The sequence below is a fragment of the Narcine bancroftii genome, chromosome 5, assembly GCF_036971445.1.
Source record: "Narcine bancroftii isolate sNarBan1 chromosome 5, sNarBan1.hap1, whole genome shotgun sequence".
Lineage (NCBI taxonomy): Eukaryota > Metazoa > Chordata > Chondrichthyes > Torpediniformes > Narcinidae > Narcine > Narcine bancroftii.
The window spans coordinates 173,220,163-173,243,171 of NC_091473.1; the positions used below are offsets into that span (position 1 = coordinate 173,220,163).

At 39.3% G+C, this 23,009-nt stretch overlaps 1 protein-coding gene across 2 annotated transcripts in view; it reads right to left on the minus strand.

Annotated features, from left to right (window-relative positions):
• fbln2 (fibulin 2) overlaps positions 1 to 22,788 on the minus strand; it is a 324,320-nt gene extending 301,532 nt beyond the window's left edge. Inside the window, exon 1 of one of the 2 annotated variants that reach the window (XM_069939794.1) lies at positions 22,703 to 22,788. The gene's annotated coding sequence lies outside the window, so the exon portion shown is untranslated. Of the gene's footprint in view, positions 1 to 22,689 lie in introns of both variants that reach the window. The other variant, XM_069939792.1, reaches the window with a different exon arrangement.
• Positions 22,789 to 23,009: the final 221 nt, after the last annotated feature.

The following is a 23,009-nucleotide window of genomic DNA, read 5'->3' on the forward strand; positions in this document are numbered from 1 at the left end:
ATGCTTACCATTATTAAAAGCACAAGCATCTGTGATTTTAATAATGGAAGAACTGTTGTTGATCGCAGTACCATCCTCTTACTACCTTGTTATGATGACCTAAGGCTGAAGCCCTGCACTGATCTACAATGTAATGGATACACCGCAGGCCTGCTGAGTTGATGGTAGCAAATACAATATGTGGTACAGGTATACCCCGCTTTAACAAGTTGAAGCATTCCTAAGAAACCGTTCATAAACCGGAAATTTGTACAGTGAAGACCCATTGGAGGCAATTTTCTTTAAAGCGAAAACCCATTATAAACCCATTATCATTTCTTTGTAAAAGGGAACACGGGTTTCTTTGTATGAGTGAATTTTCGTAATTTGAGTATTCGTAAAGTGAGGTTTACCTGTACTTCATCACAAAAATACAATAAAACATACCTTTTTTCTTTTTTAACCGAGTGCATAAATAATCAATGTGTTCCTGAAGGCATGGTTAGTGGTAAGTACAACTCTGTAACAGTGCCAGTGACCCAGGTTTGAATCTGGCGTTATCTGTAAGGGAGTTTGTACGTTTTCCCCCCCACCCTTCAAAATGTACTGGGGACTTGTAGATCAATTGAGTATAATTGGGTGGTATGAGCTTGTGGGCCAGAAGAGCCTGTTATCGTGGTGTATATCTAAATTTTTTTAAATTTAAAATTCTCAACCTCATTACTTGATGGGAAAGTGCCCAGGCTAAACACATCCTACCAAGCTGCTGGGAAAATAAAGTCTTAACAGTCAACTAAATACTCCTAGTTTAGTTGGCTGTTAAAATTATAAATGTTTCTGATCTCTGACACCTGAAACCATGAATAGAATACTTCAAAATATTACATTATTTTAATTTTCCATCTAACTCGAGCAACAGCGATAAATTGAATTTGTAAGTCCCTGTACTATATGAATGAACAGAAAGGGGATGATGTGCTATGAATACTTCAGGGAAGGTGTGTTTCAACTTTGTTTGATGTGATCCCTCCGCATGTCACCACATCTCAATGGATTTGAGGAGGAGTGAGCCATTTAGTTGGGGTTGATTTTAAAGGTCAGGGATCGTCGAGTTCAGTGTGATGTTGATTTTTGTAGAGCGACTTCCCATCAGTAGCATGAGCAGTTCTTCAAGACCCCACCCCCCCCCCCCCTACAGCAATACAGTAAAACACAACACTGGAGAAACCCAGCAGGTCAAGCAGTGTACTTTATAGAACAAAGATAAATATATATAACCAACGTCTCGGCTTGAATCCTTCATCAGTGTATGATAAAATGTAGGCAGGCACCCAAACAAAATGGTGGGGGAAGGGACAAGTGGAAGAGCCAGCAATACCTCCGGTAATGCTTGTGAATTTGTGATTTATTTTAATTCACACGTCAGTCTTTCCAACAAACTCCCAGAAAGACCAGCAAATTTCAAATATCAGTACAAGATATTCCAGCATGCAATTCTTTCTCTCCACAGATTGCTTTGTTAAATGTGATGCTTGCCAGGTAATTTGCAACATGGAATGCGGTGACCTGGTGGGTGTTCGCAGGCTTCTAAAAGCATTCAGTCTTTACAGTGGTATCTACTGCCAGAGTGTGTTTCGGGTTCCGGAAGATCAGTAGTGGGTGACTCAGTCGAGGCAAATTTCTTCATCTTTGTGGCAAACACCGCATTAAGTTTTGAACTGAGCACATTTGCTGTAAATACTAAGGATTGTACGCCCTTTATTTCATTTCAGTGGTGAATTCGTATATTGCTGGGGCCTGGATAGTAGGCCAATGGCATATGGCAGCAGCTTGAGTTTGAACCTATGCTCCCTGACTGCCTAGTAGTTAATAATTCAATTAATGTTACTTGTCTTTAGCCACAGTGGCATCCAGCCTCAACTATCTCCCTTTAGTGGCACACAACAACTATTGTGATCAAATTAGAACTGAACGTCGTGATCTTCCAGGCAACTGAGCCACAAACACTCATGAACACTTTTTTTAAAAAAAGCTTGATTCATTCAGAATGAAAATTATTGGTATTATGACAATTACAACTGCAATTTCTTTTTATCTTGCATAAATTGCTCAGATACCTTAGACTTAAATACTGTAATCCAGTAGTTTCATGCTTGCCATTAATGATATTAGCTTAACTATTCCAAATCTGTTTAATTAAACTTAAATTTCACATCGTCTATCTCAGGAAAATGTCCAGTCACTTAACCACTTTATTTTAAAAAGTCTTTCTATGTTCCATTTAAAATAAAATTGTTTTACTTTTGTGACGGAATTGTGTTATTATTTATCTTAAGGAAAATTATATCTATGTCTTAGAAAAGGGATTTGGTGGGATGGACAGGGACACACTTACAGACACATGATTACACACAGAGAGAAGCTATTTTTAGAGATGCAGCATCTAGAAAACAGAGCAATGAAAATTAGAATTGAATGGTTCCTTCAATAGCTGGAACAATAGTGTTCTCTAAGGAGAAGCACCTGTGCACATAGAGGATTTTTGATTCAGTGGCCAGTAGACAGAGAGGAGTCATTTGCTTTTGAATTATACTTCTGAAGTGGTTTGAAGATACTTAAAAGACAGCAGTGATGTCATGTGATAAAGACATGTATCACATGATAAAGACATTTCAGAAAGACATCTTTAAGAAACATCTGGTCAGAAATGCAGTAGCCTCTAGGGAGAGAGGTACTGCACTTTTAGAGTTATCTTTACCATGGGAGATACACAAAACAGTGATAAGGAAGAGCCACTTAGCTGTCTCTTTGAAAAGAGGACAGTTTCACCATGTCCATTTTTACATGGCCCTTTCACATAACCCTTGCCAGGGTTTGCAAAATCATTGTGGAAGAAAATACAAGTTCTGAAACCTCCATGCAACAAAGGGAAATCATTCGTATGAAGAAACAATTCTCTGAAAACAAACCTACAAGAATTCACGAGTTTGAGATCTTTTGAACAGCGGTAAAGACTGAGTTTCAGCACAAAAGCTTTCTGAGATTGAACTTTAAAACCATCTCTTCAGAATTATGCCCACCCCCCCACCCCCACCCCCCCCCACACACACACACACACATTTGCGCATGGAGGGGTTAAGTTAGTGTTAAGTTTAGAGTTAAGTAAGAAGTGTAATGTTGTTAATAGCTATTAACAAAAATTATTGTTTTGAAGATACCATTGTTTTGGTGAATATCTATTGTTGCTGGTCTAGGTCATTACATGGTCAAATAATTTCAAGAATGATTCCTGGATACTGTCAATCTTCTTCACTAAACTGTTCAGATATGATTGTAGATCCCTCTCTTAAAAGTAGAAATTGTAACAGCAGTCTGCTATTTTTTTTCAATAAAGAGTATGAGTAAAACTGTGTATTCTCTCTGTGCTTTTAAAATGCCAATTTGTGATTTCCTTTCTTTGGGGCTGTAAATTGTGGACTTGTAAATGAAAGCATTAAAAAAATATGCTTCACATCTGGACGCTAAGCAGATGTACAACTCCCCATTTTCCCATGAAAAACTGTCATTAGCTTAGCAGCAGTCACATAAAAGTGAAGTATAATGTCGTTATCAGTTTTAGACTTTCTTGACAAATACTCATCAAGATTAAATTAATAAATTGCAGTGTAATCCACAAGGAAAGGTTTTAAAATACTTCTTTAAAAACACAGAATAGCAAAATTGCAATTAAACTAACCAATACATCTCCCTATCTGATGTTTATTTTAAATGTTTTAATACTTTCATTTAACCAAAGGTTTTGTATGAGATAAATGTGTCAACAGAAAGATTTTTTTCCAATTATATTCATTCCATTACATCATTTTGCATCGGATTTCAAAGCAAACAATTTCTCTGGTGATTAAGCTCCAGGAGATATTCTTGATCCTTCACTGTAAGCTGGAATGACAAACTTTCATAAATTTGTGATTTTACATATTGACCCCAGATGTGAATGGCGTTCTGAAGGCACATGTTAAAATAATTCATTATTGTCATAAAGGTTTGCATTATAAATTGGACACAACTCAGCAGATGCTGGTGAAAATATTTAAATGAGAAGTACATTAAATTGTGGTGGATCCTAACTGATCATAATTCAAAAAATCTATAATAGCTATAATTATTTTGGGTGCCACCACTTCCTTGATAACTATGGGGCATTTAAGAAAAATGATAAGTTGCACATGATTAAAATGATTTTAGACATAGAGTTTAAATGAGATCTTAGAGGTTTGCAAGCATTACTTTCCCCATTAGTCTTTGTTTCTTTGAAATTATATGTAATTACGTTTGAATCTGCATCTTGCGTACACTGGCTGAAGTTGAGGTGCTGAGACTTTGTGGCAGATGTAAGGTGTGGACATATGCCATCAAGTTGAAATAAGATCAATAGCGAGACCACACCTCAGGTTTCAGCCAGAGAAGAGTAAAAGAATTTTATTGATGTGCTGTCAGGCTAGATATAGACAAACAACAGGTCACCTGGCGTCATGACATCTGGAGAGTACGTACTACCTCATGACATTCACGTTGAGTAGGCCAGGGCTTCTCAGTAGACCTAAGGGTGCTGCTGAGTCAGGATGCTGAGGTGGCTAGTTGCCAGCCTGTTGTGTCTCGCTGTCATGAGTTTGGAGCTTTTAGTGCTGGATATGCACATTCCACCCACTCCCACGCCTCCCCCACCCCACCAGCGTACTGCTACAACTTCAGGCAACAATGTTTTCCCCATGTCTGCATGGGTTTCCTCCAGGTGCTCCAGTTTCACCCCACCCTCCGAAGATATTACAGGGCATGAGGTTTGCAGGTTAATTGGTGTAGTTGGGAGGCACCGGCTCGTGGGCCAGATGGGCCTGTTACTGTGCTGTAGGTCTACATTTTAAAAATTAAAAAAATACTGTCAGCAAGTTTTTCCAATTTAATTATGGTAACTGAACAATGTATTGGTCCTTTCCATAAGCTCTACATTAAAGGAAAATTAAATAAAACTGCAGATGCCAGAAACACAGAAAATGTTGGAACCCCTCAGTAGGACAACAAAATTCATTCATAGGACAAGACCAGGGTCTCAATGGGCATACATAAAGCCCCTCATCTTTCACCTGTGGACTGTGTAGCCTTCCAGACTCAATAATGAATTCTCCAAATTTAAGTATGGTTACTTACTTTCTCTGGCCACATCGGATTTAAATAATTTGTCTGTGATATTGGTTCAGTTTACCTCTCTCCGTGAGTACTGCTTGACCCGAGGAATGTAATTATCCTCTAACAGTCCCATTCGCTTTTTTCTTAAAGAGGCAACATATCTCCGGGCCAACCCAGGTCTCGCCCTATCATAGATATTCCCTGTGTTCTATCCATCCCTCCCAAGACCTATTGCGTAAATTAAAACTATCTTTATAATCTCTCCTTCCCATTTCTGACAAAAGAACATCTCTTCCATGATCATAGGATGTACTCTGTCCCCCAAGATTGCACAGCTAAGTAGTGTTCTAATTCCATCTTAAAAATTGCCAAAACAGTGGTGAGCCAGGAATCAAATCATGGTGAGGCTGAATATAGGAGAGAAATTTAAAGTCTGGTGGCATGTTGCCCCTTTCTCAATGCCATTGAGATGCTAGAGATGAGCACCGATTGCTGGCGAGGTGGCAGGGTCCACAAACCTGTCCTCGTTAATGGTGCAATCAAAAGAGTCAATAAATATCTTTGCTGTCCTGACCTGGGACAATCCCATTGATGCAACGGTCCAGAAAGCTCATTAATGCCTCTACTTTCAAAGAAGACTAAGGAAGCTCATCAAGTCCCCTCAGTCTTTCAGGAGCTTCTACCATCAAAAGCACACTTGCTCGATCCATCACAGTGTGGTATGGGAAATGCTCTGCTCAAGATTAAAGAAGATACAGACAATGGAAACTGTAGCTCAGAACATAATGCAAACAATTCCCCTCTATGGGCTCCATCTACATCACCTGCTGCCTGGAAAGAGCAGTTGACACACTGAGAGACACTCTCACACCTTGGGAAACATGCCCTTCTCCCCCATTCTATTAGGGAGATGGATTAAGAGTATGAACCATGTACCAACAGGCTTAAAGACTGCTTTGTCCCCGAAGTCATCAGGTTCGTGAATGAACCCCATAAAAGTGCTATTATGCTCCCTTTGCTTGGTACTAATTGATCTTCCTTTTCATCATAATCCTGTAGTTTGTAAGTTGCGCTCTTCACATGGTTGTATGAATTTAAAGATAACCTTTAAGTCTGTTTGCAAAAGAACCCTTCTCATTGTACTGTTCCATCTCTAGCAACACTCTCCCTTTTCTCTGTCTCCATCTTGAGAGACAAACTCTCAAACGACGTTCCACCAACTCAGCAACTCCCAGTTACCTTGACTACACCTCTTCCCACCCTGTCCTCTGTCAGGATTCCATTCCCTTCTCTCAATTCCACCGTCTCCATCACATTTGCTCCCAGGATGAGGACTTTTGAGATGTCCTCCTTCTTCAAACAACATGGCTTTCCCTCTACCACCATCAACTTGGCTCTCACCCACTTATCCTCCATTACCCGCACATCTGCCCTGACCCTCTCCACCCCCAAGCACCACAAGGACAGAATTCCCCTTGTCTTCACCTACCCACCCCCCCACCAGTCTCCATCTCCAAAATATCCTCCTCTGCAATTTCTGACACCTGCTGCCTGATCCTGCCGCCAGACACATTCCCTTTTCCTCCCCTCTCTGCCTTCCACAGGGACTGCCCCTACTGTGACTTCCTTGTCCATTCCTTCAATCATCCCCTTGGCACCTACCCCTGTGAACACAGTTGCTTAATTTGCACACATACCTCCTCCCACACCACCATTTGGGGCCCCAAACAGTCCTTCCAAGTGAAGCAGCATTTCACTTATGAATCCGTAGGGGTCATCTACTGAATCTGGTGCTCACGTTGTGGTCTCTTCTAAATTGGAGAGACTGGGCGCAGACTGGGAGATTGCTTTGTTGAGCACCTCAGCTCTGTCCACTGCAATAGTGTGGATCTCCGTGGCCACTCATTTTAATTCTCCATCTGTCCATGGACTCGTATACTGCCGGACTGAGACAACACCTCATCTTCTGTCTGGGCATCTTCCAAGTGGATGGCATTAACATTAACTTCTCTGGTTTCCGTTAAAACACACCCTCCCCCTTCCCCCTGTCGCCTTTCCCCAGCTCACTCTTTCTTTTTCTCTCTCCCCCCCCTTTTCTCTCTTTCCCTTTTCACAGAGCCACAATCAATTCTCACCTTTCCTCTTATCATATCTGTTACGAGCCCAGAGGACCCCAAAACCCAGCAGCAATAGATATTCACCAAGACAAATGCTTACTTAAACAAAAGTTGCTTTTAATAATATTTGAACATGAAAACAGAATCACACTTTAACTTATCACTATTGACTTAAATAACCTAACTTAATCCCCCTTCTAATTCTAAGTGCACGTGTATGTAAGTTCAGAAAAGTCCTTTGATTCACAGTCCAATTTCAAAGTTCACTGGTTTCAGGCAATTCTTGTACTGTGCACAGAATTTAACAGTTCACCAGGCTTTGGTGCTTGAAAGGTAAATGGTTATCACTCAGAAAGGTTCTTGTCGGTTTTCAGAGAGATTTGTTGTATGCTGGACACCCAACTACTTCAGTGTCTTGCCGAAGAAACTTGCCCCCTCAGGGTTCTCCAGATGATAACCTGTTTCTTTCAGGTCACCACAGAGTTCCTTTTTGTTTCTTTTATTCCAATTGAAACATTAGACACTCAGTCTTCTCCTCTTGCATGAACCACAAAGGCTTTGACCAGGCTGAACTAAGAACTCACAACCAATCTTCCAAATGGGGTTTTCCACAAGCTTTCCAGCTTGTCCTGTTCCAGCCCCAGTTGCTGCTGCTGACTGTAAAGCTGCAGAACTGATCTCTCTCTCTCTCTCTCTCTCTCTCTCACACACACACACACACACACACACACGCACACACACACACACACACACACACACAGAAAACCTGTTTTGACTCTCTCTGCTTGCCAAACCACATGACCCTCTTAGAACAGCTCCAGACAATCTATAGCTCTTTCAGCTGTTGCCTTTCTGTAAACAACAATCCATTAGTGAAATTTTTTGGGCATTCTCCAAAGCTCTTGCATTAACAGAGCTCCAGTATTTCAAATAAGATCTGTTTTAAAGTGTTTGTATGTGACCTACTCTAACAAACCTTTCCCAATTTATTTCCCAAAAACATATCGATCTACTCTGTCTGGGCTCCTCCCTCTGCCATTCTTCAGTCTTTATTCTGACACTTTCCTGGTCTTTGCTTATATCTTGAAGAAGGGCTCAGGCACAAAATATCCACAATATCTCTTTGCCTCCTATGGACGTTGCTCCAGCATTTCTGTGCATATTTACTACAATCACAGCGCCTGCAGACTTTCGTGCTTGACTAAATGTTTGTGGTGACTGCAGAACATTCTGTACCCATTGCAGAATTCCTGCCATTTGCACTAAGGACAAGACAAACACAGCAGATTCTGAGAATGTGAAATTTGATGCCTTATATTGGAGAATAATTGGATCCCTTTGTAATGTATAATTTGATCCATTCACTGAAATGGAAGCTTTTGATCTTAAACAAAGTCTCAGTATTCAAACAACAATATGACAATTAAAACTGCAAAGTTTGACAAAAATGACAATTTGGTGCACAGTTTAACCTCAAACTAAATTACAAAAGTGATAATCTAGTCAGCATTGACCCTGCTTCCCTGAACTTGGCAGTATAGATTTCAGATTTATTGTCAGAGTACATACATGACATCACATACAACCCGGAGATTCCTTTTTCCTGTGAGCGCGGCAGAATTACCACTAATTGGTAGCGCAAAACAAAAACTGTACACAGCATAAACATGTAAACAAACTGCCAACAGATAACGAATGTAAGCAAACTGATTGTGCAATACAGAAATAACAAAAGAATATCAATGAAGTGCACAAGAAAGAGTCCTTAAACAAGTCCCTGATTGAGTTTGTTGTTGAGGAGTCTGATGGTGGACGGGTAGCAGCTGTTCCTGAACCTGGTGGTGTGAGTCTTGTGGCACCTAGACTTCTTTCCTGATGGCAGCAGTGAGGATAGAGCATGTGCTGGGTGGTTTGGGTCTTTATTGATTACTGCTGCCCTCTGACGGCAATGTTCCCTGTAGATGTACTCAGTAGTAGGGAGGGGGTTGACTGTGATGTTCTGGGCCATGTCCATTACCTTTTGGAGGTCTTTATGTTCAGGGGTATTGGTGTTCCCATACCAGACCATCAGCTGGTCAGCACACTTTCCACCACACCTCTGTAGAAATTTGCCAGGGTTTATGGTGTAATTCCAAACCTCCGCAAACTCCTGAAGATGTATAGGTGCTGATGTGCTTTCTTCACAATGCCATTGATGTGTTGGGTCCAGGAAAGATCCTTCAAGGTAGTGACTCCCAAGAACTTTAATTTTCTCATCTCTGATCCCCCATTGATCACTGGATTGTACACCTCTTGCTTTCCTTTCCTGAAATCAACAACTATCTCCTTAGTTTTGGTGACATTGAGTGAAAGGTTGCTGTTGGTGCACCATTCAGTCAAGTTTTCAATCTTCATCTAGTCTGCTGACTCATTCCCTTCCTTTATACAACCCATTACCATGGTACGGTCAGTAAATTTGCAGATGATGTTATTGTCGTACTGAGCTACGCAGTTGTAGGTTTGAAGTGAAGAGAGCAGGGGGCCAAGAGCACAGCCCTGTGGTGCTCTGGTACTGATAGAGATTGTGGAGGAGATGTTCTTACCAATCTTCACTGATTGTGGTCTGGAGGTGAGGAAATCCATGATCCATTTACCCAGTGGGGTGTTGAGCTCCAGGTCTTTGAGTTTGCTGATCAGGTTTGAGGGGATGATGATGTTAAGTGCCAAACTGTAATCGATAAAGAGCATCCTGATGTGTGCATCTTTGCTGTCCAGGTGTTCTAGGGCTTTGTGTAGACCTGATTCTATGATAGGTGAAGTGGATTGTATCCATGTCACTGCTCATACAGGAGCTGATATGCGTCATCACCAGCCTTTGAAAACACTTCATCACCGTTGAGTCATTAAGACAGGTTACTGCACTCTTCTTGGGCACCAGTATGTCTGATGCCTATTTGAATAGGCACTATACTTTCTCTGAAATCAGCGTGTTCCCTCCACCAGTAGCGAGACCAACATGTGCATTGACCACGTGAGTATTTGTTGAAGTTGGTTGTGCGAGTGGTATACCATCTCCACAATCAATGGTGGTAGTGCCTTGTATTATTTATTTATTCATGTGACATGAATGTTCCTCATAACGCTAGGTTGATTGTCTATTCCTAATATTGCCTGAACTGAGCAGGCAGTTAAGAGTTGGTCATTCTCGAGTTAGATGAAAGCCAGGTCAGGACAGCAGGTTTCCTTCACTGAAGGAAATCAGGAACTAAATGGGTTTTTACAAAGTCCAGTAGCTTCATGGTTACCCTTGCTATATACTCTGTAATTAGTCATGTTAGCCCCGTGCATTCTTTGAAAGTTAAGGTGGGAGAATTGTGTTCTCTGAACACAAGAGTGTGAGTGGAGCACATTTGCCATCCTTGGCAGTGAGCAAACTGTGCACCTCTGAACTTCATGATTTGAGCTCTATGCATTCCCTCATCTCAACTCTGGGCCTGAGGTTTCTGAGTTGGTCAATTCAGGTCCATTCTCTGAATTCAGTCTTGAGAGTGGTTTCAATTCCTACAATGTGACTAACAGCCCCACATGTAAAATTCTGTAAAATGCGTGCTTACCCCTTCCATAGTTTTACCTCCTATTTTTCTTTGCAGCCCTACAACCAACTCATCACAATATTCTGAAATTTTGTTCCTGGGAATCCAGTCCAGAATAAATACAGAATTCACTGTAGCTAAAGCTATACTTTGGGAATATGCTGAAGATGTTTGCCCAGGCACACAAATCACCAGTGACCAACTGCATGCAATGGGTCACAAAACAGGTGGCTATTTCCCTGTTGAAGAAACCATAGTGTGGTCAAGAGACTTGTTTAATACCTGGAGAAAGACATGTTTCTGCACATCCCTGAGGAACTCCAGTCATCTGCCAGGTTACAGAAGCAAAGAGAGATTTCCAGAAAATTCCTACCTTAGATGCTTAAGCAGTGAACGAAATATGGTTTAGTTTCATTTTCAATAAGGGAAAGAGCATGATGGAGGACCAGAATTTGATGATGATGTCTCACTTGGTGATGTCAGGATTGAGTTGATACATTCTGAGTGCATTTCCCTGAGATTTTCTTCCCACATCCCAAAGGCTGGCCAATTAACAGGCTACTTTAAATTTCACCTAGTGTGACTGAGTGGCAGGCAACTCAGGGATGAGTTAATAGTATGCAAGAGAAAATGGTTTACAGGGAAAGTTTGAGGCAAGTGAATTGATGAGAATACTGTGAAAGCCACTCGTGACTTAACAGGCCAAGTAGCCTCCATCCATGGCATCAGATGAGAAGATCGAAAAAGACAATGCCACTCTCTCAAATCTAAAACCAAGTGACCATAATTGCCCCCATAGTGTTCCCCACTGACAGATCAGCCAGTTATCCAGCCCCATTTTCCAAGAGGAGATTGAATGTTGTTTCCTCTCTGGTAGAGTCATCCACATTTTGCTTGAAAAAGCTTTTCTAGAAACTTATCCAGTTCTGCTCCATCTAATCCCATAGCACTATTAACCAAATGCAGAAAAAAAGGCCTCTCGAAACAGTGGTGAAGTTCATGTTTCCTCTATAGAATATAACATTGTCTACAATGACCTCAAGGTGTTGCTCTTGATTTTAGATGTTCTGAGGGATAAACCACACACAGTAAAGTATAAGAAAGCCCTAAACCCAACAATTTAACTTTAGAGCCCCCAAATGAATCTGCATTGTGCTGCTATTGAAAGCCTAGGCAGAGAGTATCATGACCTGAACACCACACAAAATTGGGTTCATTGCCATGGAACTTAATGCAGTCAATGCAAAACTCACTGACCATAGTGTTATTTTCCGCTTATGAAATCAAAAAAGCTGACAAAACACTCATTGTTAGTTTCTCAAAAGTTGGTCATACACTAGATAGAAAACAGCCAAGACCATCACAGATTCTGATCACCCATCCAGCGAAGCAATTTGTGTAAGGCTCTGTCTCACAAAGGAAGATGACATCATAAAGGACTTCCATAACCTTGGTAAGATCTGCGTCTCACTTGCTACTTTCAGGAAGAAGGTACAGAAGCTTGGAGCCCAGCCTCTAAGTTCAAGTATTTTTTTTCCCCCTCAATGGTTATCAGTCTCTTGAATCTCCCCTTATTACAATCATAAACTTCTCTGGCACTACATAAAGACCTGTCCAACTATTGAAATTCCACTTTTTTTTGCATTAACTATAACTGTGAATATTTATTATCTCTTAATTCTTTTATATTTATTATTATATTATTATCTATTTCCATACTAGAATAATTTATTAAAGACTATTGGATTATTTTTTTCAAAGTACTTATTTGGCTGCAGCAATAAAGAATTTCAGTGCATATATACGTTGCACTTATGTGTATGACAATAAACTCATCATTACCATCGTCAATTGGCATCAACAATTATAAAATCAATGAAATCACAGGATCCTTGCTTGTTTATTCTGAGGTCACTCCAGTTTCTTCTATTCTTTGACTCTTCACCCAAAGCTTTGCAAATATTTTCCTTTAAAATACATTCAAATTGAAATTCACAAATAAATCTGCGTCCATCACTCTTTCAGGCAGCATATTCTAGATCATAACAAAACACTGCACAAAAAAAAAATCTCCATGTTGCCAATCACTTTACATTTGTGGTTTTCAATTCTTCTGCCAGATTCTCTTTGTTTACTTTGGCCAGAACCCTTCATGATTATGAAATTTTTTTGGCAGATTTTTTTTAGTCATAGAAGAACCACAAATTCTTCTGTCTACTGATGTGCATGTCTTCCTGACTAGGTCAAACAATCAATGTATCATCCCTCGTGAGAAAGACAATCTTAACTGCACTTTTCAATGGGCATTATATCGTTTCCCCACACAAGATCCTTACTGCCATTTAAAAAATGCTTTGAAGTTGCATGGTGTTCACTGAATTCCCTGCATTGATCACCTCAAACCTCCATTTGTACGGGAGGAGTCACGTGATGCAGTAGTGGCCGGTCGGGTAAAACCAGCCCTCTCATAAAATATAACATAACAATTACAGCACGGAAATAGGCCATTAGGCCCTTCTAGTCCGCACCGAACCAAACACCCCTTTCTAGTCCCACCTCCCTGCACAATGCCCATAACCCTCCATCTTCTTCACATCCATATACCTGTCCAACCTTTTCTTAAATAATACAATTGACTCCGCCGCCACTATTTCTCCCGGAAGATCATTCCACACGGCTACCACTCTCTGAGTAAAGAAGTTCCCCCTCATGTTACCTCTAAACCTCTGCCCCTTAATTCTTAACTCATGACCTCTTGTTTTAATCTTTCCTCCTCTTAACGGAAATAGTCTATCCACATCCACTCTGTCTATCCCTTTCATAATCTTAAATACTTCTATCAAATCCCCTCTCAACCTTCTACGCTCCAAAGAATAAAGACCTAATCTGTCCAATCTCTCCCTATACTCTAGATGCTTAAACCCAGGTAACATTCTGGTAAACCTTCTCTGCACTCTCTCCACTCTGTTTATATCCTTCCTATAATTAGGCGACCAGAACTGCACACAGAACTCCAAATTAGGCTGCACCAACGTCTTATACAATCTCAACATCACCTCCCAACTCCTATATTCCATGCAATGATTGATAAAGGCCAGCATACTAAAAGCCTTCTTCACCACCCTATTCACGTGAGTTTCTACCTTCAGGGAACGATGTACCGTTACTCCTAAATCTTTCTGCTCTTCTGTATTCCTCAATGCTCTCCCATTTACCACGTATGTCCTATTCTGATTCTTCTTACCAAAATGAAGCACCTCACACTTATCAGCATTAAATTCCATCTGCCATTTTTCAGCCCACTTTTCTAAGCAGCCCAAATCCCTCTGCAATCCTTGAAAACCTTCTTCATTATCCACTATTCCACCTATCTTAGTATCATCTGCATATTTACTAATCCAATTCACCACCCCATCATCTAGATCATTAATGTATATAACGAACAACAATGGGCCCAATACAGATCCTTGAGGCACACCACTGGTTACCGGCCTCCAAACTGACAGACAATTATCCACTACCACTCTCTGGCCTCTCCCTTTCAGCCAATGTTCAATCCATTTGACTATCTTAAAATTTATACCTAAAGACTGCACCTTCCTAACTAACCTTCCATGTGGTACCTTATCGAAGGCCTTACTGAAGTCCATATAGACAACATCCACTGCGCTACCCTCATCCACATTCCTAGTCACCTCTTCAAAAAATTCAATCAGATTGGTCAAACATGACCTTCCTCCCACAAATCCATGTTGAGTGCTCCTGATCAGACCCTGTCTATCCAGATGTTTATAAGTACTATCTCTAGGAATTTTCTCCATTAATTTACCTACCACAGACGTCAAACTTACAGGCCGATAGTTGCCAGGCTTCCTCCTTGAACCCTTTTTAAATAACGGAACCACATGCGCAATGCACCAATCCTCCAGCACTATCCCCATATCTAATGACATTTGGAAAATTACCGCCAGAGCCTCTGCTATTTCCTCCCTCACTTCTCTCAATGTCCTGGAGAAGATCCCGTCTGGTCCCGGAGACTTATCCACCTTTATATTCTTCAAAAGCCTTAAAACTACACCTTTTGTAATCTCTATATTCCCCATATTTACCCAATTTGCTTTTTTTATCTCACATCTCCCAATATCCTTCTCCTTAGTGAATACCGAAGAAAAGAAACTGTTCAATATCTCCCCCATTTCTCTAGGCTCCAGACACAGTTTTCCGCTCTGATTTTCTCTCCAGAAAAAAAATTAAAAAGTCGGGAAAAGACAAAGCTCAACAAATATAAAATACAAGAAATAGAAGATAAAGTTAGAGAAGAGAAAGAAGATGGCACCCAAGAAGGAGAAAGTAAAAACAATGGGAAAAAAAGAAAAGACACCAGAGAAGAAAGAAGAAGGCCTTACCTGCATGAAGGAACACAGTGTTGTGGTGGTGAAGAGCGCCCAATCTCCGAGGTTGGTGCCTGCCCTGAGACTTCAAAAATGGCTCTCGGAGCCAAACAAAAGTGCGCAACTGCGCATGCGTGAGGAGTTGCGCATACACAGTGTGCAACCAAAGGAAAAAGAAAATACCGACGGGAGGGGGGGCTCAGCCAAGGAGCTGAGGTACGCCCAACACCAGGGATCTCAGCTGGAGGATGAGGATGGCGGCAGGGGAGGGAGCAAGGAACCAGGCGAGGGAGAAAGACAGCAGGGTGACCGACAAGAGGATCAACAGCAGGAGGCCCGACAGACAGGCAGCCCAGGAGGGGAGGACCAACAGCAAGAGACCCAACAAGAAGAGGCCCGACAAAGAGATACAAGCAATTCATCAGGAAAAACAGAAGAGACACAGATACAAAGAAGAGAAGAAGACACAAACAGTGATACAGACACAGAAGAAGAGGAAGAAGAAGACCAAGATCTTCACAGAGAAATGGGTAAAACTGATGAACAGAATATAGATAAAGTCTTTTTGAAAAGAACAGAAGATAAAATGCAAAGGTTAGAACTGGTCATGACAGAAATAGGGAAAAGAGTAGAGAATGTGGAAGAGTGGGAAATGGCTGTAGAAATGGAAGTAAATGATTTGAGAGAAAAATTGGAAGAAAGTGACAAAAAAATCAAAGAGTCACAAGAGTTGTTATCTCAGAAAATTGATATGTTGGAAAACTATAGTAGGCGAAACAACATCAAAATAGTGGGCCTGAAAGGGGATGAAGAAGGCCAAGACATGAAGAAATTTATAAAAGGATGGATCCTGAAGGTCCTGGGAATGACAGAAATGCAGGAAGAAATGGAAATAGAAAGGGCACACAGAGCATTAGCTCCAAAACCACAGGCCCATCAAAAACCAAGATCCATCTTAGTAAAATTTTTGAGATATACAACAAGAGAAAATATACTGGAGCAGGCAAGGAATAAAGTTAGAGAAGATAATAAGCCATTGGAATTCAAGGGTCAAAAAATATTTTTTTACCCAGACGTAAGTTTTGAACTCTTAAAGAAGAGGAAGGAGTTTAATACAGCGAAAACAATTTTATGGAAAAAAGGTTACAAATTCATGTTAAGACATCCGGCCGTACTTAAAATTTTTATACTCAGGGAGCAAAGCAGACTATTCTCGGATCCAGAGGAAACACAAGAATTCGCAGAACATTTGCAGGACAGGAGAAGAGATGAAGAGATGTAACAAGAATGAAGAATGGTGATAAAGTATATATAAAGATGTAAAAACAATGTATACGTAAAGAACTAAAGAGAGAAAAGAGAAGGGAAGGAAGGGAGTAAGGGCGAAAAAGAAACTAGAGAGAGCTTTGTTATACGTGTTAAAAAAAGTGTTTCCTGGGGGGGCTGGGGGGGAGGGAATAACCGTCTGTGAAATCAGTGAGCAAGATCGCAATCCAAATGGAAAGGGGAGTTGTGATTACCCGGCAAGGGATAAGGGGCAACTCAGAAGTGGGGGGGGGGACATTTGGGGTTAAAGTATTATTGGGTGTGGGATTTGTTGGAGTATTTTATGTTTTAAATATGTTGTCATACATTGTGTTTAAAAAGGGAAAACTAAGAGATGAAAATGGGAAAAAGGGGGGATGGAGGTGGCGAGGAAGTAGAAAAGAGGTGTAAACAAGATATAAGATGGCCACATTGAACTATATGACTATAAACAATAATAGAATACATAACCAAATTAAAAGGAAGAGGCTACCAAATTTACTGAAGAAAGAAAAATAGATTTAGCATTTGTGCGGGAAACGCATCTAACTGAAGTGGAACATAGCAAATTAAAGAGAGACTGGGTAGGACACGTAACGGCAGCATCATATAATTCAAAAGCTAGAGGTGTAGCCACATAAGTTAACAAAAATATACCAATCAAAATAGAGGAGGAAATAATAGATCCAGTAGGCAGGTATGTAATAATAAAGTGTCAGATATACTCAGAATTTTGGAATTTGCTCAATATATACGCACCCAACGAGGAGGACCAAAAGTTTATGCAGGAAATTTTTTTGAAGTTTCCAGGCACACAAGGAAATATATTAATAGGAGGGGATTTTAATCTTAATTTGGACCCAATGTTTGGTAAAACTGGACAAAAGACAAGTAAAAAGAATAAAGTAGACAAATTTATGGTTAAATCAATGCAGGAAATGAAACTTATGGATATACGGAGGAGGAAACACCCAAGAGAGAAGAAATATTCATATTATTCAAGTAGGCATAAAACATACTCAAGGATTGATATGTTTTTGTTGTCGGCCCATATTCAAGGGAGAGTTAGGAAAACTGAGTATAAAGCTAGATTACTATCAGATCATTCACCCCTATTATTAACAATAGAACTGGAGGACATCCCACCAAGAACATATAGATGGAGGTTAAACTCCATGCCACTTAAAAGGCAGGAATTAAGAGAATTTATTGAACACCAAATTAAAACATATTTTGAAATAAACACAGAATCAGTGAAAGACAAATTTATATTATGGGACTCAATGAATTCCTTCATTAGAGGACAGATAATAAGTTATGTAACTAAGATGAAAAAGGATTACAATCGGGAAATAGAGCAGTTGGAAAGGGAAATAGTAAGTACGGAAAAGGAACTAGTAAAAAGGGATGATATAATGAAAAAGAGAGAATTTACGGAGAAAAAAAATACGAAACATTACAAATGTACAAGGTGGAGAAGAACATAATGAAAACAAAGCAGAAGTATTACGAACTGGGAGAAAAAACACATAAAGTATTAGCCTAGCAAATTAAAACAGAACAAGCTAAAAGAACTGTATTGACGTCAAGGAAAAAGGACAAACAAATTACATATAACCCAACAAAAATTAATGAAAACTTTAAGGAATTTTATGAACAATTATACCAAATTGAAAATGAGGGGAAGTTGATAAAATAGAAGAGTGTTTAGCTAAACTTCAACTGCTGAAATTCCAAGAAGAGGAACAAAACAAACTGATAAAACCATTTGAAATAGAGGAAATACAGGATATATTAAAAAAGCTGCCAAACAATAAAACACCAGGAGAGGATGGATTTCCAATAGAATTCTATAAAACATTTAAAGAGTTATTAATTCCTCCTCTCCTGGAAGTAATGAACCAGATAGAAGAAACACAAAACTTGCAGATTCATGCAAGACAACAATAATTACAGTAATACCAAAGATGGGGAAGGATCCATTAACACCAGCAACATATAGACCAATATCTCAACTCAGACTATAAGATAATAGTGAAATTATTAGAAAACAGATTGGCCGATTGTGAACCTAAAATAGTAAAACAAGATCAAACTGGATTTATTAAGAAAAGACGAACAGAGGATAATGTCTGCAAACTTATTAATCTAATTCATGCAGTTCAAGGAAATAAGAAACCAACAGTGGCTGTTGCTTTAGACGCAGAAAAAGCCTTTGACAGAGTAGAGTGGAACTACTTATTTCAAGTATTACAGAGGTTCAATCTACCAGAAAAATATATTAATTGAATTAAAGTATTATATAATGGACCATTGGCGAAGGTAGCAGTAAATGGATAAGTATCAAACCAATTTAAATTAAGTAGGTCAACTAGACAGGGATGTCCATTATCCCCCTCATTGTTCACCTGAGCAATAGAACCATTGGCAGAACTGATAAGAATAGAAAAAAAAATAAAAGGGATAAAAATAAAGGAGTATAAAATCAGAATATTTGCAGATGACATCATAGTATATCTAACAGAACCAGAGATATCAATAAAAGAATTACATAAGAAATTGAAGGAGTATGGAGAAATATCGGAGTACAAGATCAACGCAAATAAAAGTGAAGTGATGCCAATGAGTAATGCAGATTATACAGAATTTTTAAAAGAATCACCATTTAAATGGCAAGCACAAGCAATCCGATACCTAGGGATCAGGTTAGATAATAACTTAAGCCACTAGTACAAACTAAATTATCAGCCACTAATAAAGAAATTGCAGGAAGACTTAGAACACTGGAAAGAATTCCCACTAACGTTGATAGGGAGGATAAACTGCATTAAAATGAATCTGTTCCCAAAGATACAATAGTTATTTCAAACGTTACCAATTCCCTTAACAGAGAAATTCTTTAATGAACTAAAGAGAATAATAAGGAAATTCTTGTGGAAAGGGGGGGAAACCGAGGGTAGCGTTAGATAAATTAACAGAGAGGTATAACCAAGGTGGTTTTCAGTTACCAAACTTTAGAAATTATTATAGAGCTGCACAATTAAGGTATTACCAGATTTTTACCAGACAAGGGAAAAACCAGACTGGACTAAGATAGAACTAGATAAAATAGGGAAGAAGGTACCGGAACATATACTTTATAAGTGGGATGAGAATTTGGTGCAATATAAAAGCTCACCAGTATTGCATCATTTACTTAATATATGGAAGAAGATCCACTTAGAAAGGAAAAAAAACGAATGACCAAATACCAAAATTATTATTGACGCAAAAATCCACTAATCCCTTTTACAATAGATAACCTTTCCTTTAGAGAGTGGGAGAGAAAAGGAATCAAAAGAATAGAAAATTGTTTTTTGGGAAATAATTTATTAACATTTGAACAGTTGAAGTACAAATATGGAATAATTCATGGTACAATGTTGGCATATCATCAACTGAAAGCTTATTTAAAGGATAAATTGGAAAACAGATTGAGATTACCAGAAGGAAGCAGCTCTGAATATGTGATGACAGACACAATGATAATTAAAAGATTTATAACAAATATGTACATTATGCTGCAAGAGAAAGAAAATGATGAAATAAGCTATAAACCCAAACAAAAGTGGGAAAAGGATTTAAACATACAGATAAAAAATGAAACATGGGAAAAGTTATGTTTTGGAACTATGAAGAATATAATAAACACAAGGTTACACATGATACAGTATAATTGGTTTCACAGGGTATATATCACTCATCAAAAATTAAAAGAATGGGATCCAACACACAGCAATCGTACATGGAAATGAATAAATGTAATCCAATGGAAAAAAAAATAACATTTAATTAAAAAAAATAAAGTCACATTGTTTGAACAAATTTGGGAAGCATACATGGAACATAACAGAGAGAGCTTGCCTCGGTCCTCCACCCCCTAAAATGATAAAAAGACAAAACGATTTGATTCAGTGTGTAAAAGTAGATGACACATTTTTCTTGTTTATTTTTCTTTGTGTGAAGACATTATTTTATGGTTTTATTGTATTGCATATGTTGAATATTTATTGGTTTTGGAGGGGGTGGGAAGGGGGGAGGGAGGGAAGGGGGGAAAAAGGGAGAAAATGCCACTGTGTATATTTAATGAGAAACGTTTGTACATATTTTGGTTGATATAGTTCACAGTGTGAGAAATAATTTTTTTTTAAAACCTCCACTTGTACAAGACTGTGTTCCAATTGGAGAAGAGTACAACAAATAACAAAATAGAGTTGAAACAAATTTCTGAAAATTAGTGACATGGAGAAGATTAAGCAGATTCTGCAAGCAGTTGCTAAGGCAATTGTGACGTTATAATGATTTCAGATATTTGGGGAAAGTAACAAAAAAGTATTTCTGAGTTAGATCCTGCCATCAAGACATATTAAAACCCCGTATTTTCTTTAAATCTCACATCCGGAAAGGTAGGATAAAGACCAGCAATGGCAAGCCAGGGCTAGGTTTAAAATGGTCACACGCACTGGGGATGGACCCAGACCCAGCTTAATAAAAACGCAAATTTTCTGAAATGTTAATCCTCCTCCAGCAGCACACGTCCATTAACAGACATCACCAGGAGCTTCTCATCCATGATGGGTATTCTCTCTGTTCATCCCTAGTTTTATAAAACACCTGTTGTTGTGTTTCATTCTCAGGTTGTAGGTAATATTAGCCAAGCTGCTTTTTTTTTTGCCATAGAGCTGGTAATGCTTCTGTAATAAAGTGTACAAGGATACATCTGACTGAGCAACAATGATAGAACCATGGTACATGTTGGAAAAAGAATGCTGCAGTATTTAAATGAGAAATGGAAAATTATAGCATTCTCATGATTTTTCTGCTCATGCACTCCATGGTGGTAACTTGAGGACGAGAGCTACTGCCGTAGACTGCTGGTGGAATGATTCCAATACTAGACAATGCAACCAAGAGGGCTCCTCTTTCCCAGAGGATGTTAAGCCTCTTGAGTCTCTGGATGACAATCTTCCCAGGAAGAACTAGCTTACAAAGCTTTACATTCCTGAGAAAGGTAACCTTGAGAGATCAGATGAGGCACTTATCACGAAGCATCTAGATTTTGGCTTGTATTTATAATTGCATAGAACATTACAGAAAGAAACAGGCCCTTCGGCCTTTCTAGTCTGTGCCAAACTATTTTTCTCCCTTGTCCCACTGACCTGCACCCAGTCTATAGCCCTCCATACCTCTCCTTAACATCTAGCTGTCCAAATTTGTCTTAAATGTGAACATTGAGGCCACATTCACTTCACCACTTCAGTTGGCAGCTTGTTCGACACTCCCACGATTCTCTGTGTGGTTCCCCCTAAACTTTTCCCCTTTCACCCATAACCCTTGTTCTCTGATTTGTATTTCACCTTACCTCAGGGGGAAAAAAAAGCCTACTTGCATTTACTCTGTCTATACCCCTCAGAATTCTGAAATACCTCTATCAAATCTCCCCTCATTCATCCATGCTCCAGGGAATAAAGTCCTAACCTGTTTAACCTTTCCCTGTAACTCAGTTCCTTAAGTCCTGGCAACATTCTAGTAAATCTTCTCTGCAGTCTTTCTATCTTATTAATATCTTTCCTGCAGTTTGGTGACCAAAACTGCAGGCATTCCTGTCACAATTTCCCCCTGTCTGGTTTTAAGTGCCTCCATCAAATCTCCAAACCTTCTGAATTCCAATTAGATGAAGTGAGTGGACATTTTTTTGATGTTTTTGAAATAGTGACTTTTTATCCTTTCTGTCTGCCTGTGAGGGGAGAGGTGAGCTCAGGATAAGTTTTTTCCAGGTCAGAATTCGCTGTAAATTTGTTTAGGAAACCTGGATATTTACTGACTGAGCCAAGACATTGAAAAGATGCACCTGAAGACATAGTGGGTTAGCGGCAGTTTCTCTGTCTGTTCTCATTGTTAACCTTCCAAAATAAAGTTATCAATTCTACTGGCTGAGAGAGGATTAACATGGTTAACAGCCAATACACACTTTGTTATCTTTGCCTCACGAGACATTTCAAACTATGATTTTCATTATTAATGCTTGGTCCATTTTGTGGATTAATGTAGGTAGGATATAGATCTGAAAAAAAGTACATAAAAAGGGTTGACGTCACTTACAGTATTCAGGTACCTGTACTTTTTGCCTGTAGTGGACCAAAGGAAATAGATGAGAAAATAATTCAAGTGCTTCTTAGGGAATCAGTAAGGTTTCAAAACTTTCTTCGTTATATCAGGAACACCTCTCCAAAGTAATTCACTGGTCAGAAAGCCTTTGCACATCTGAAAGGGATAGGAATGGCACCATATTATGCTGTATTTCTTTTTGTTTCACTTACTTCACATTATATATATCCTAAAACAATCACAAATCACAGAATAAATAATTATAATCTGGATTGACTCAGTGGATCAGGCAGCATCCATGGAGAGAAATGTTC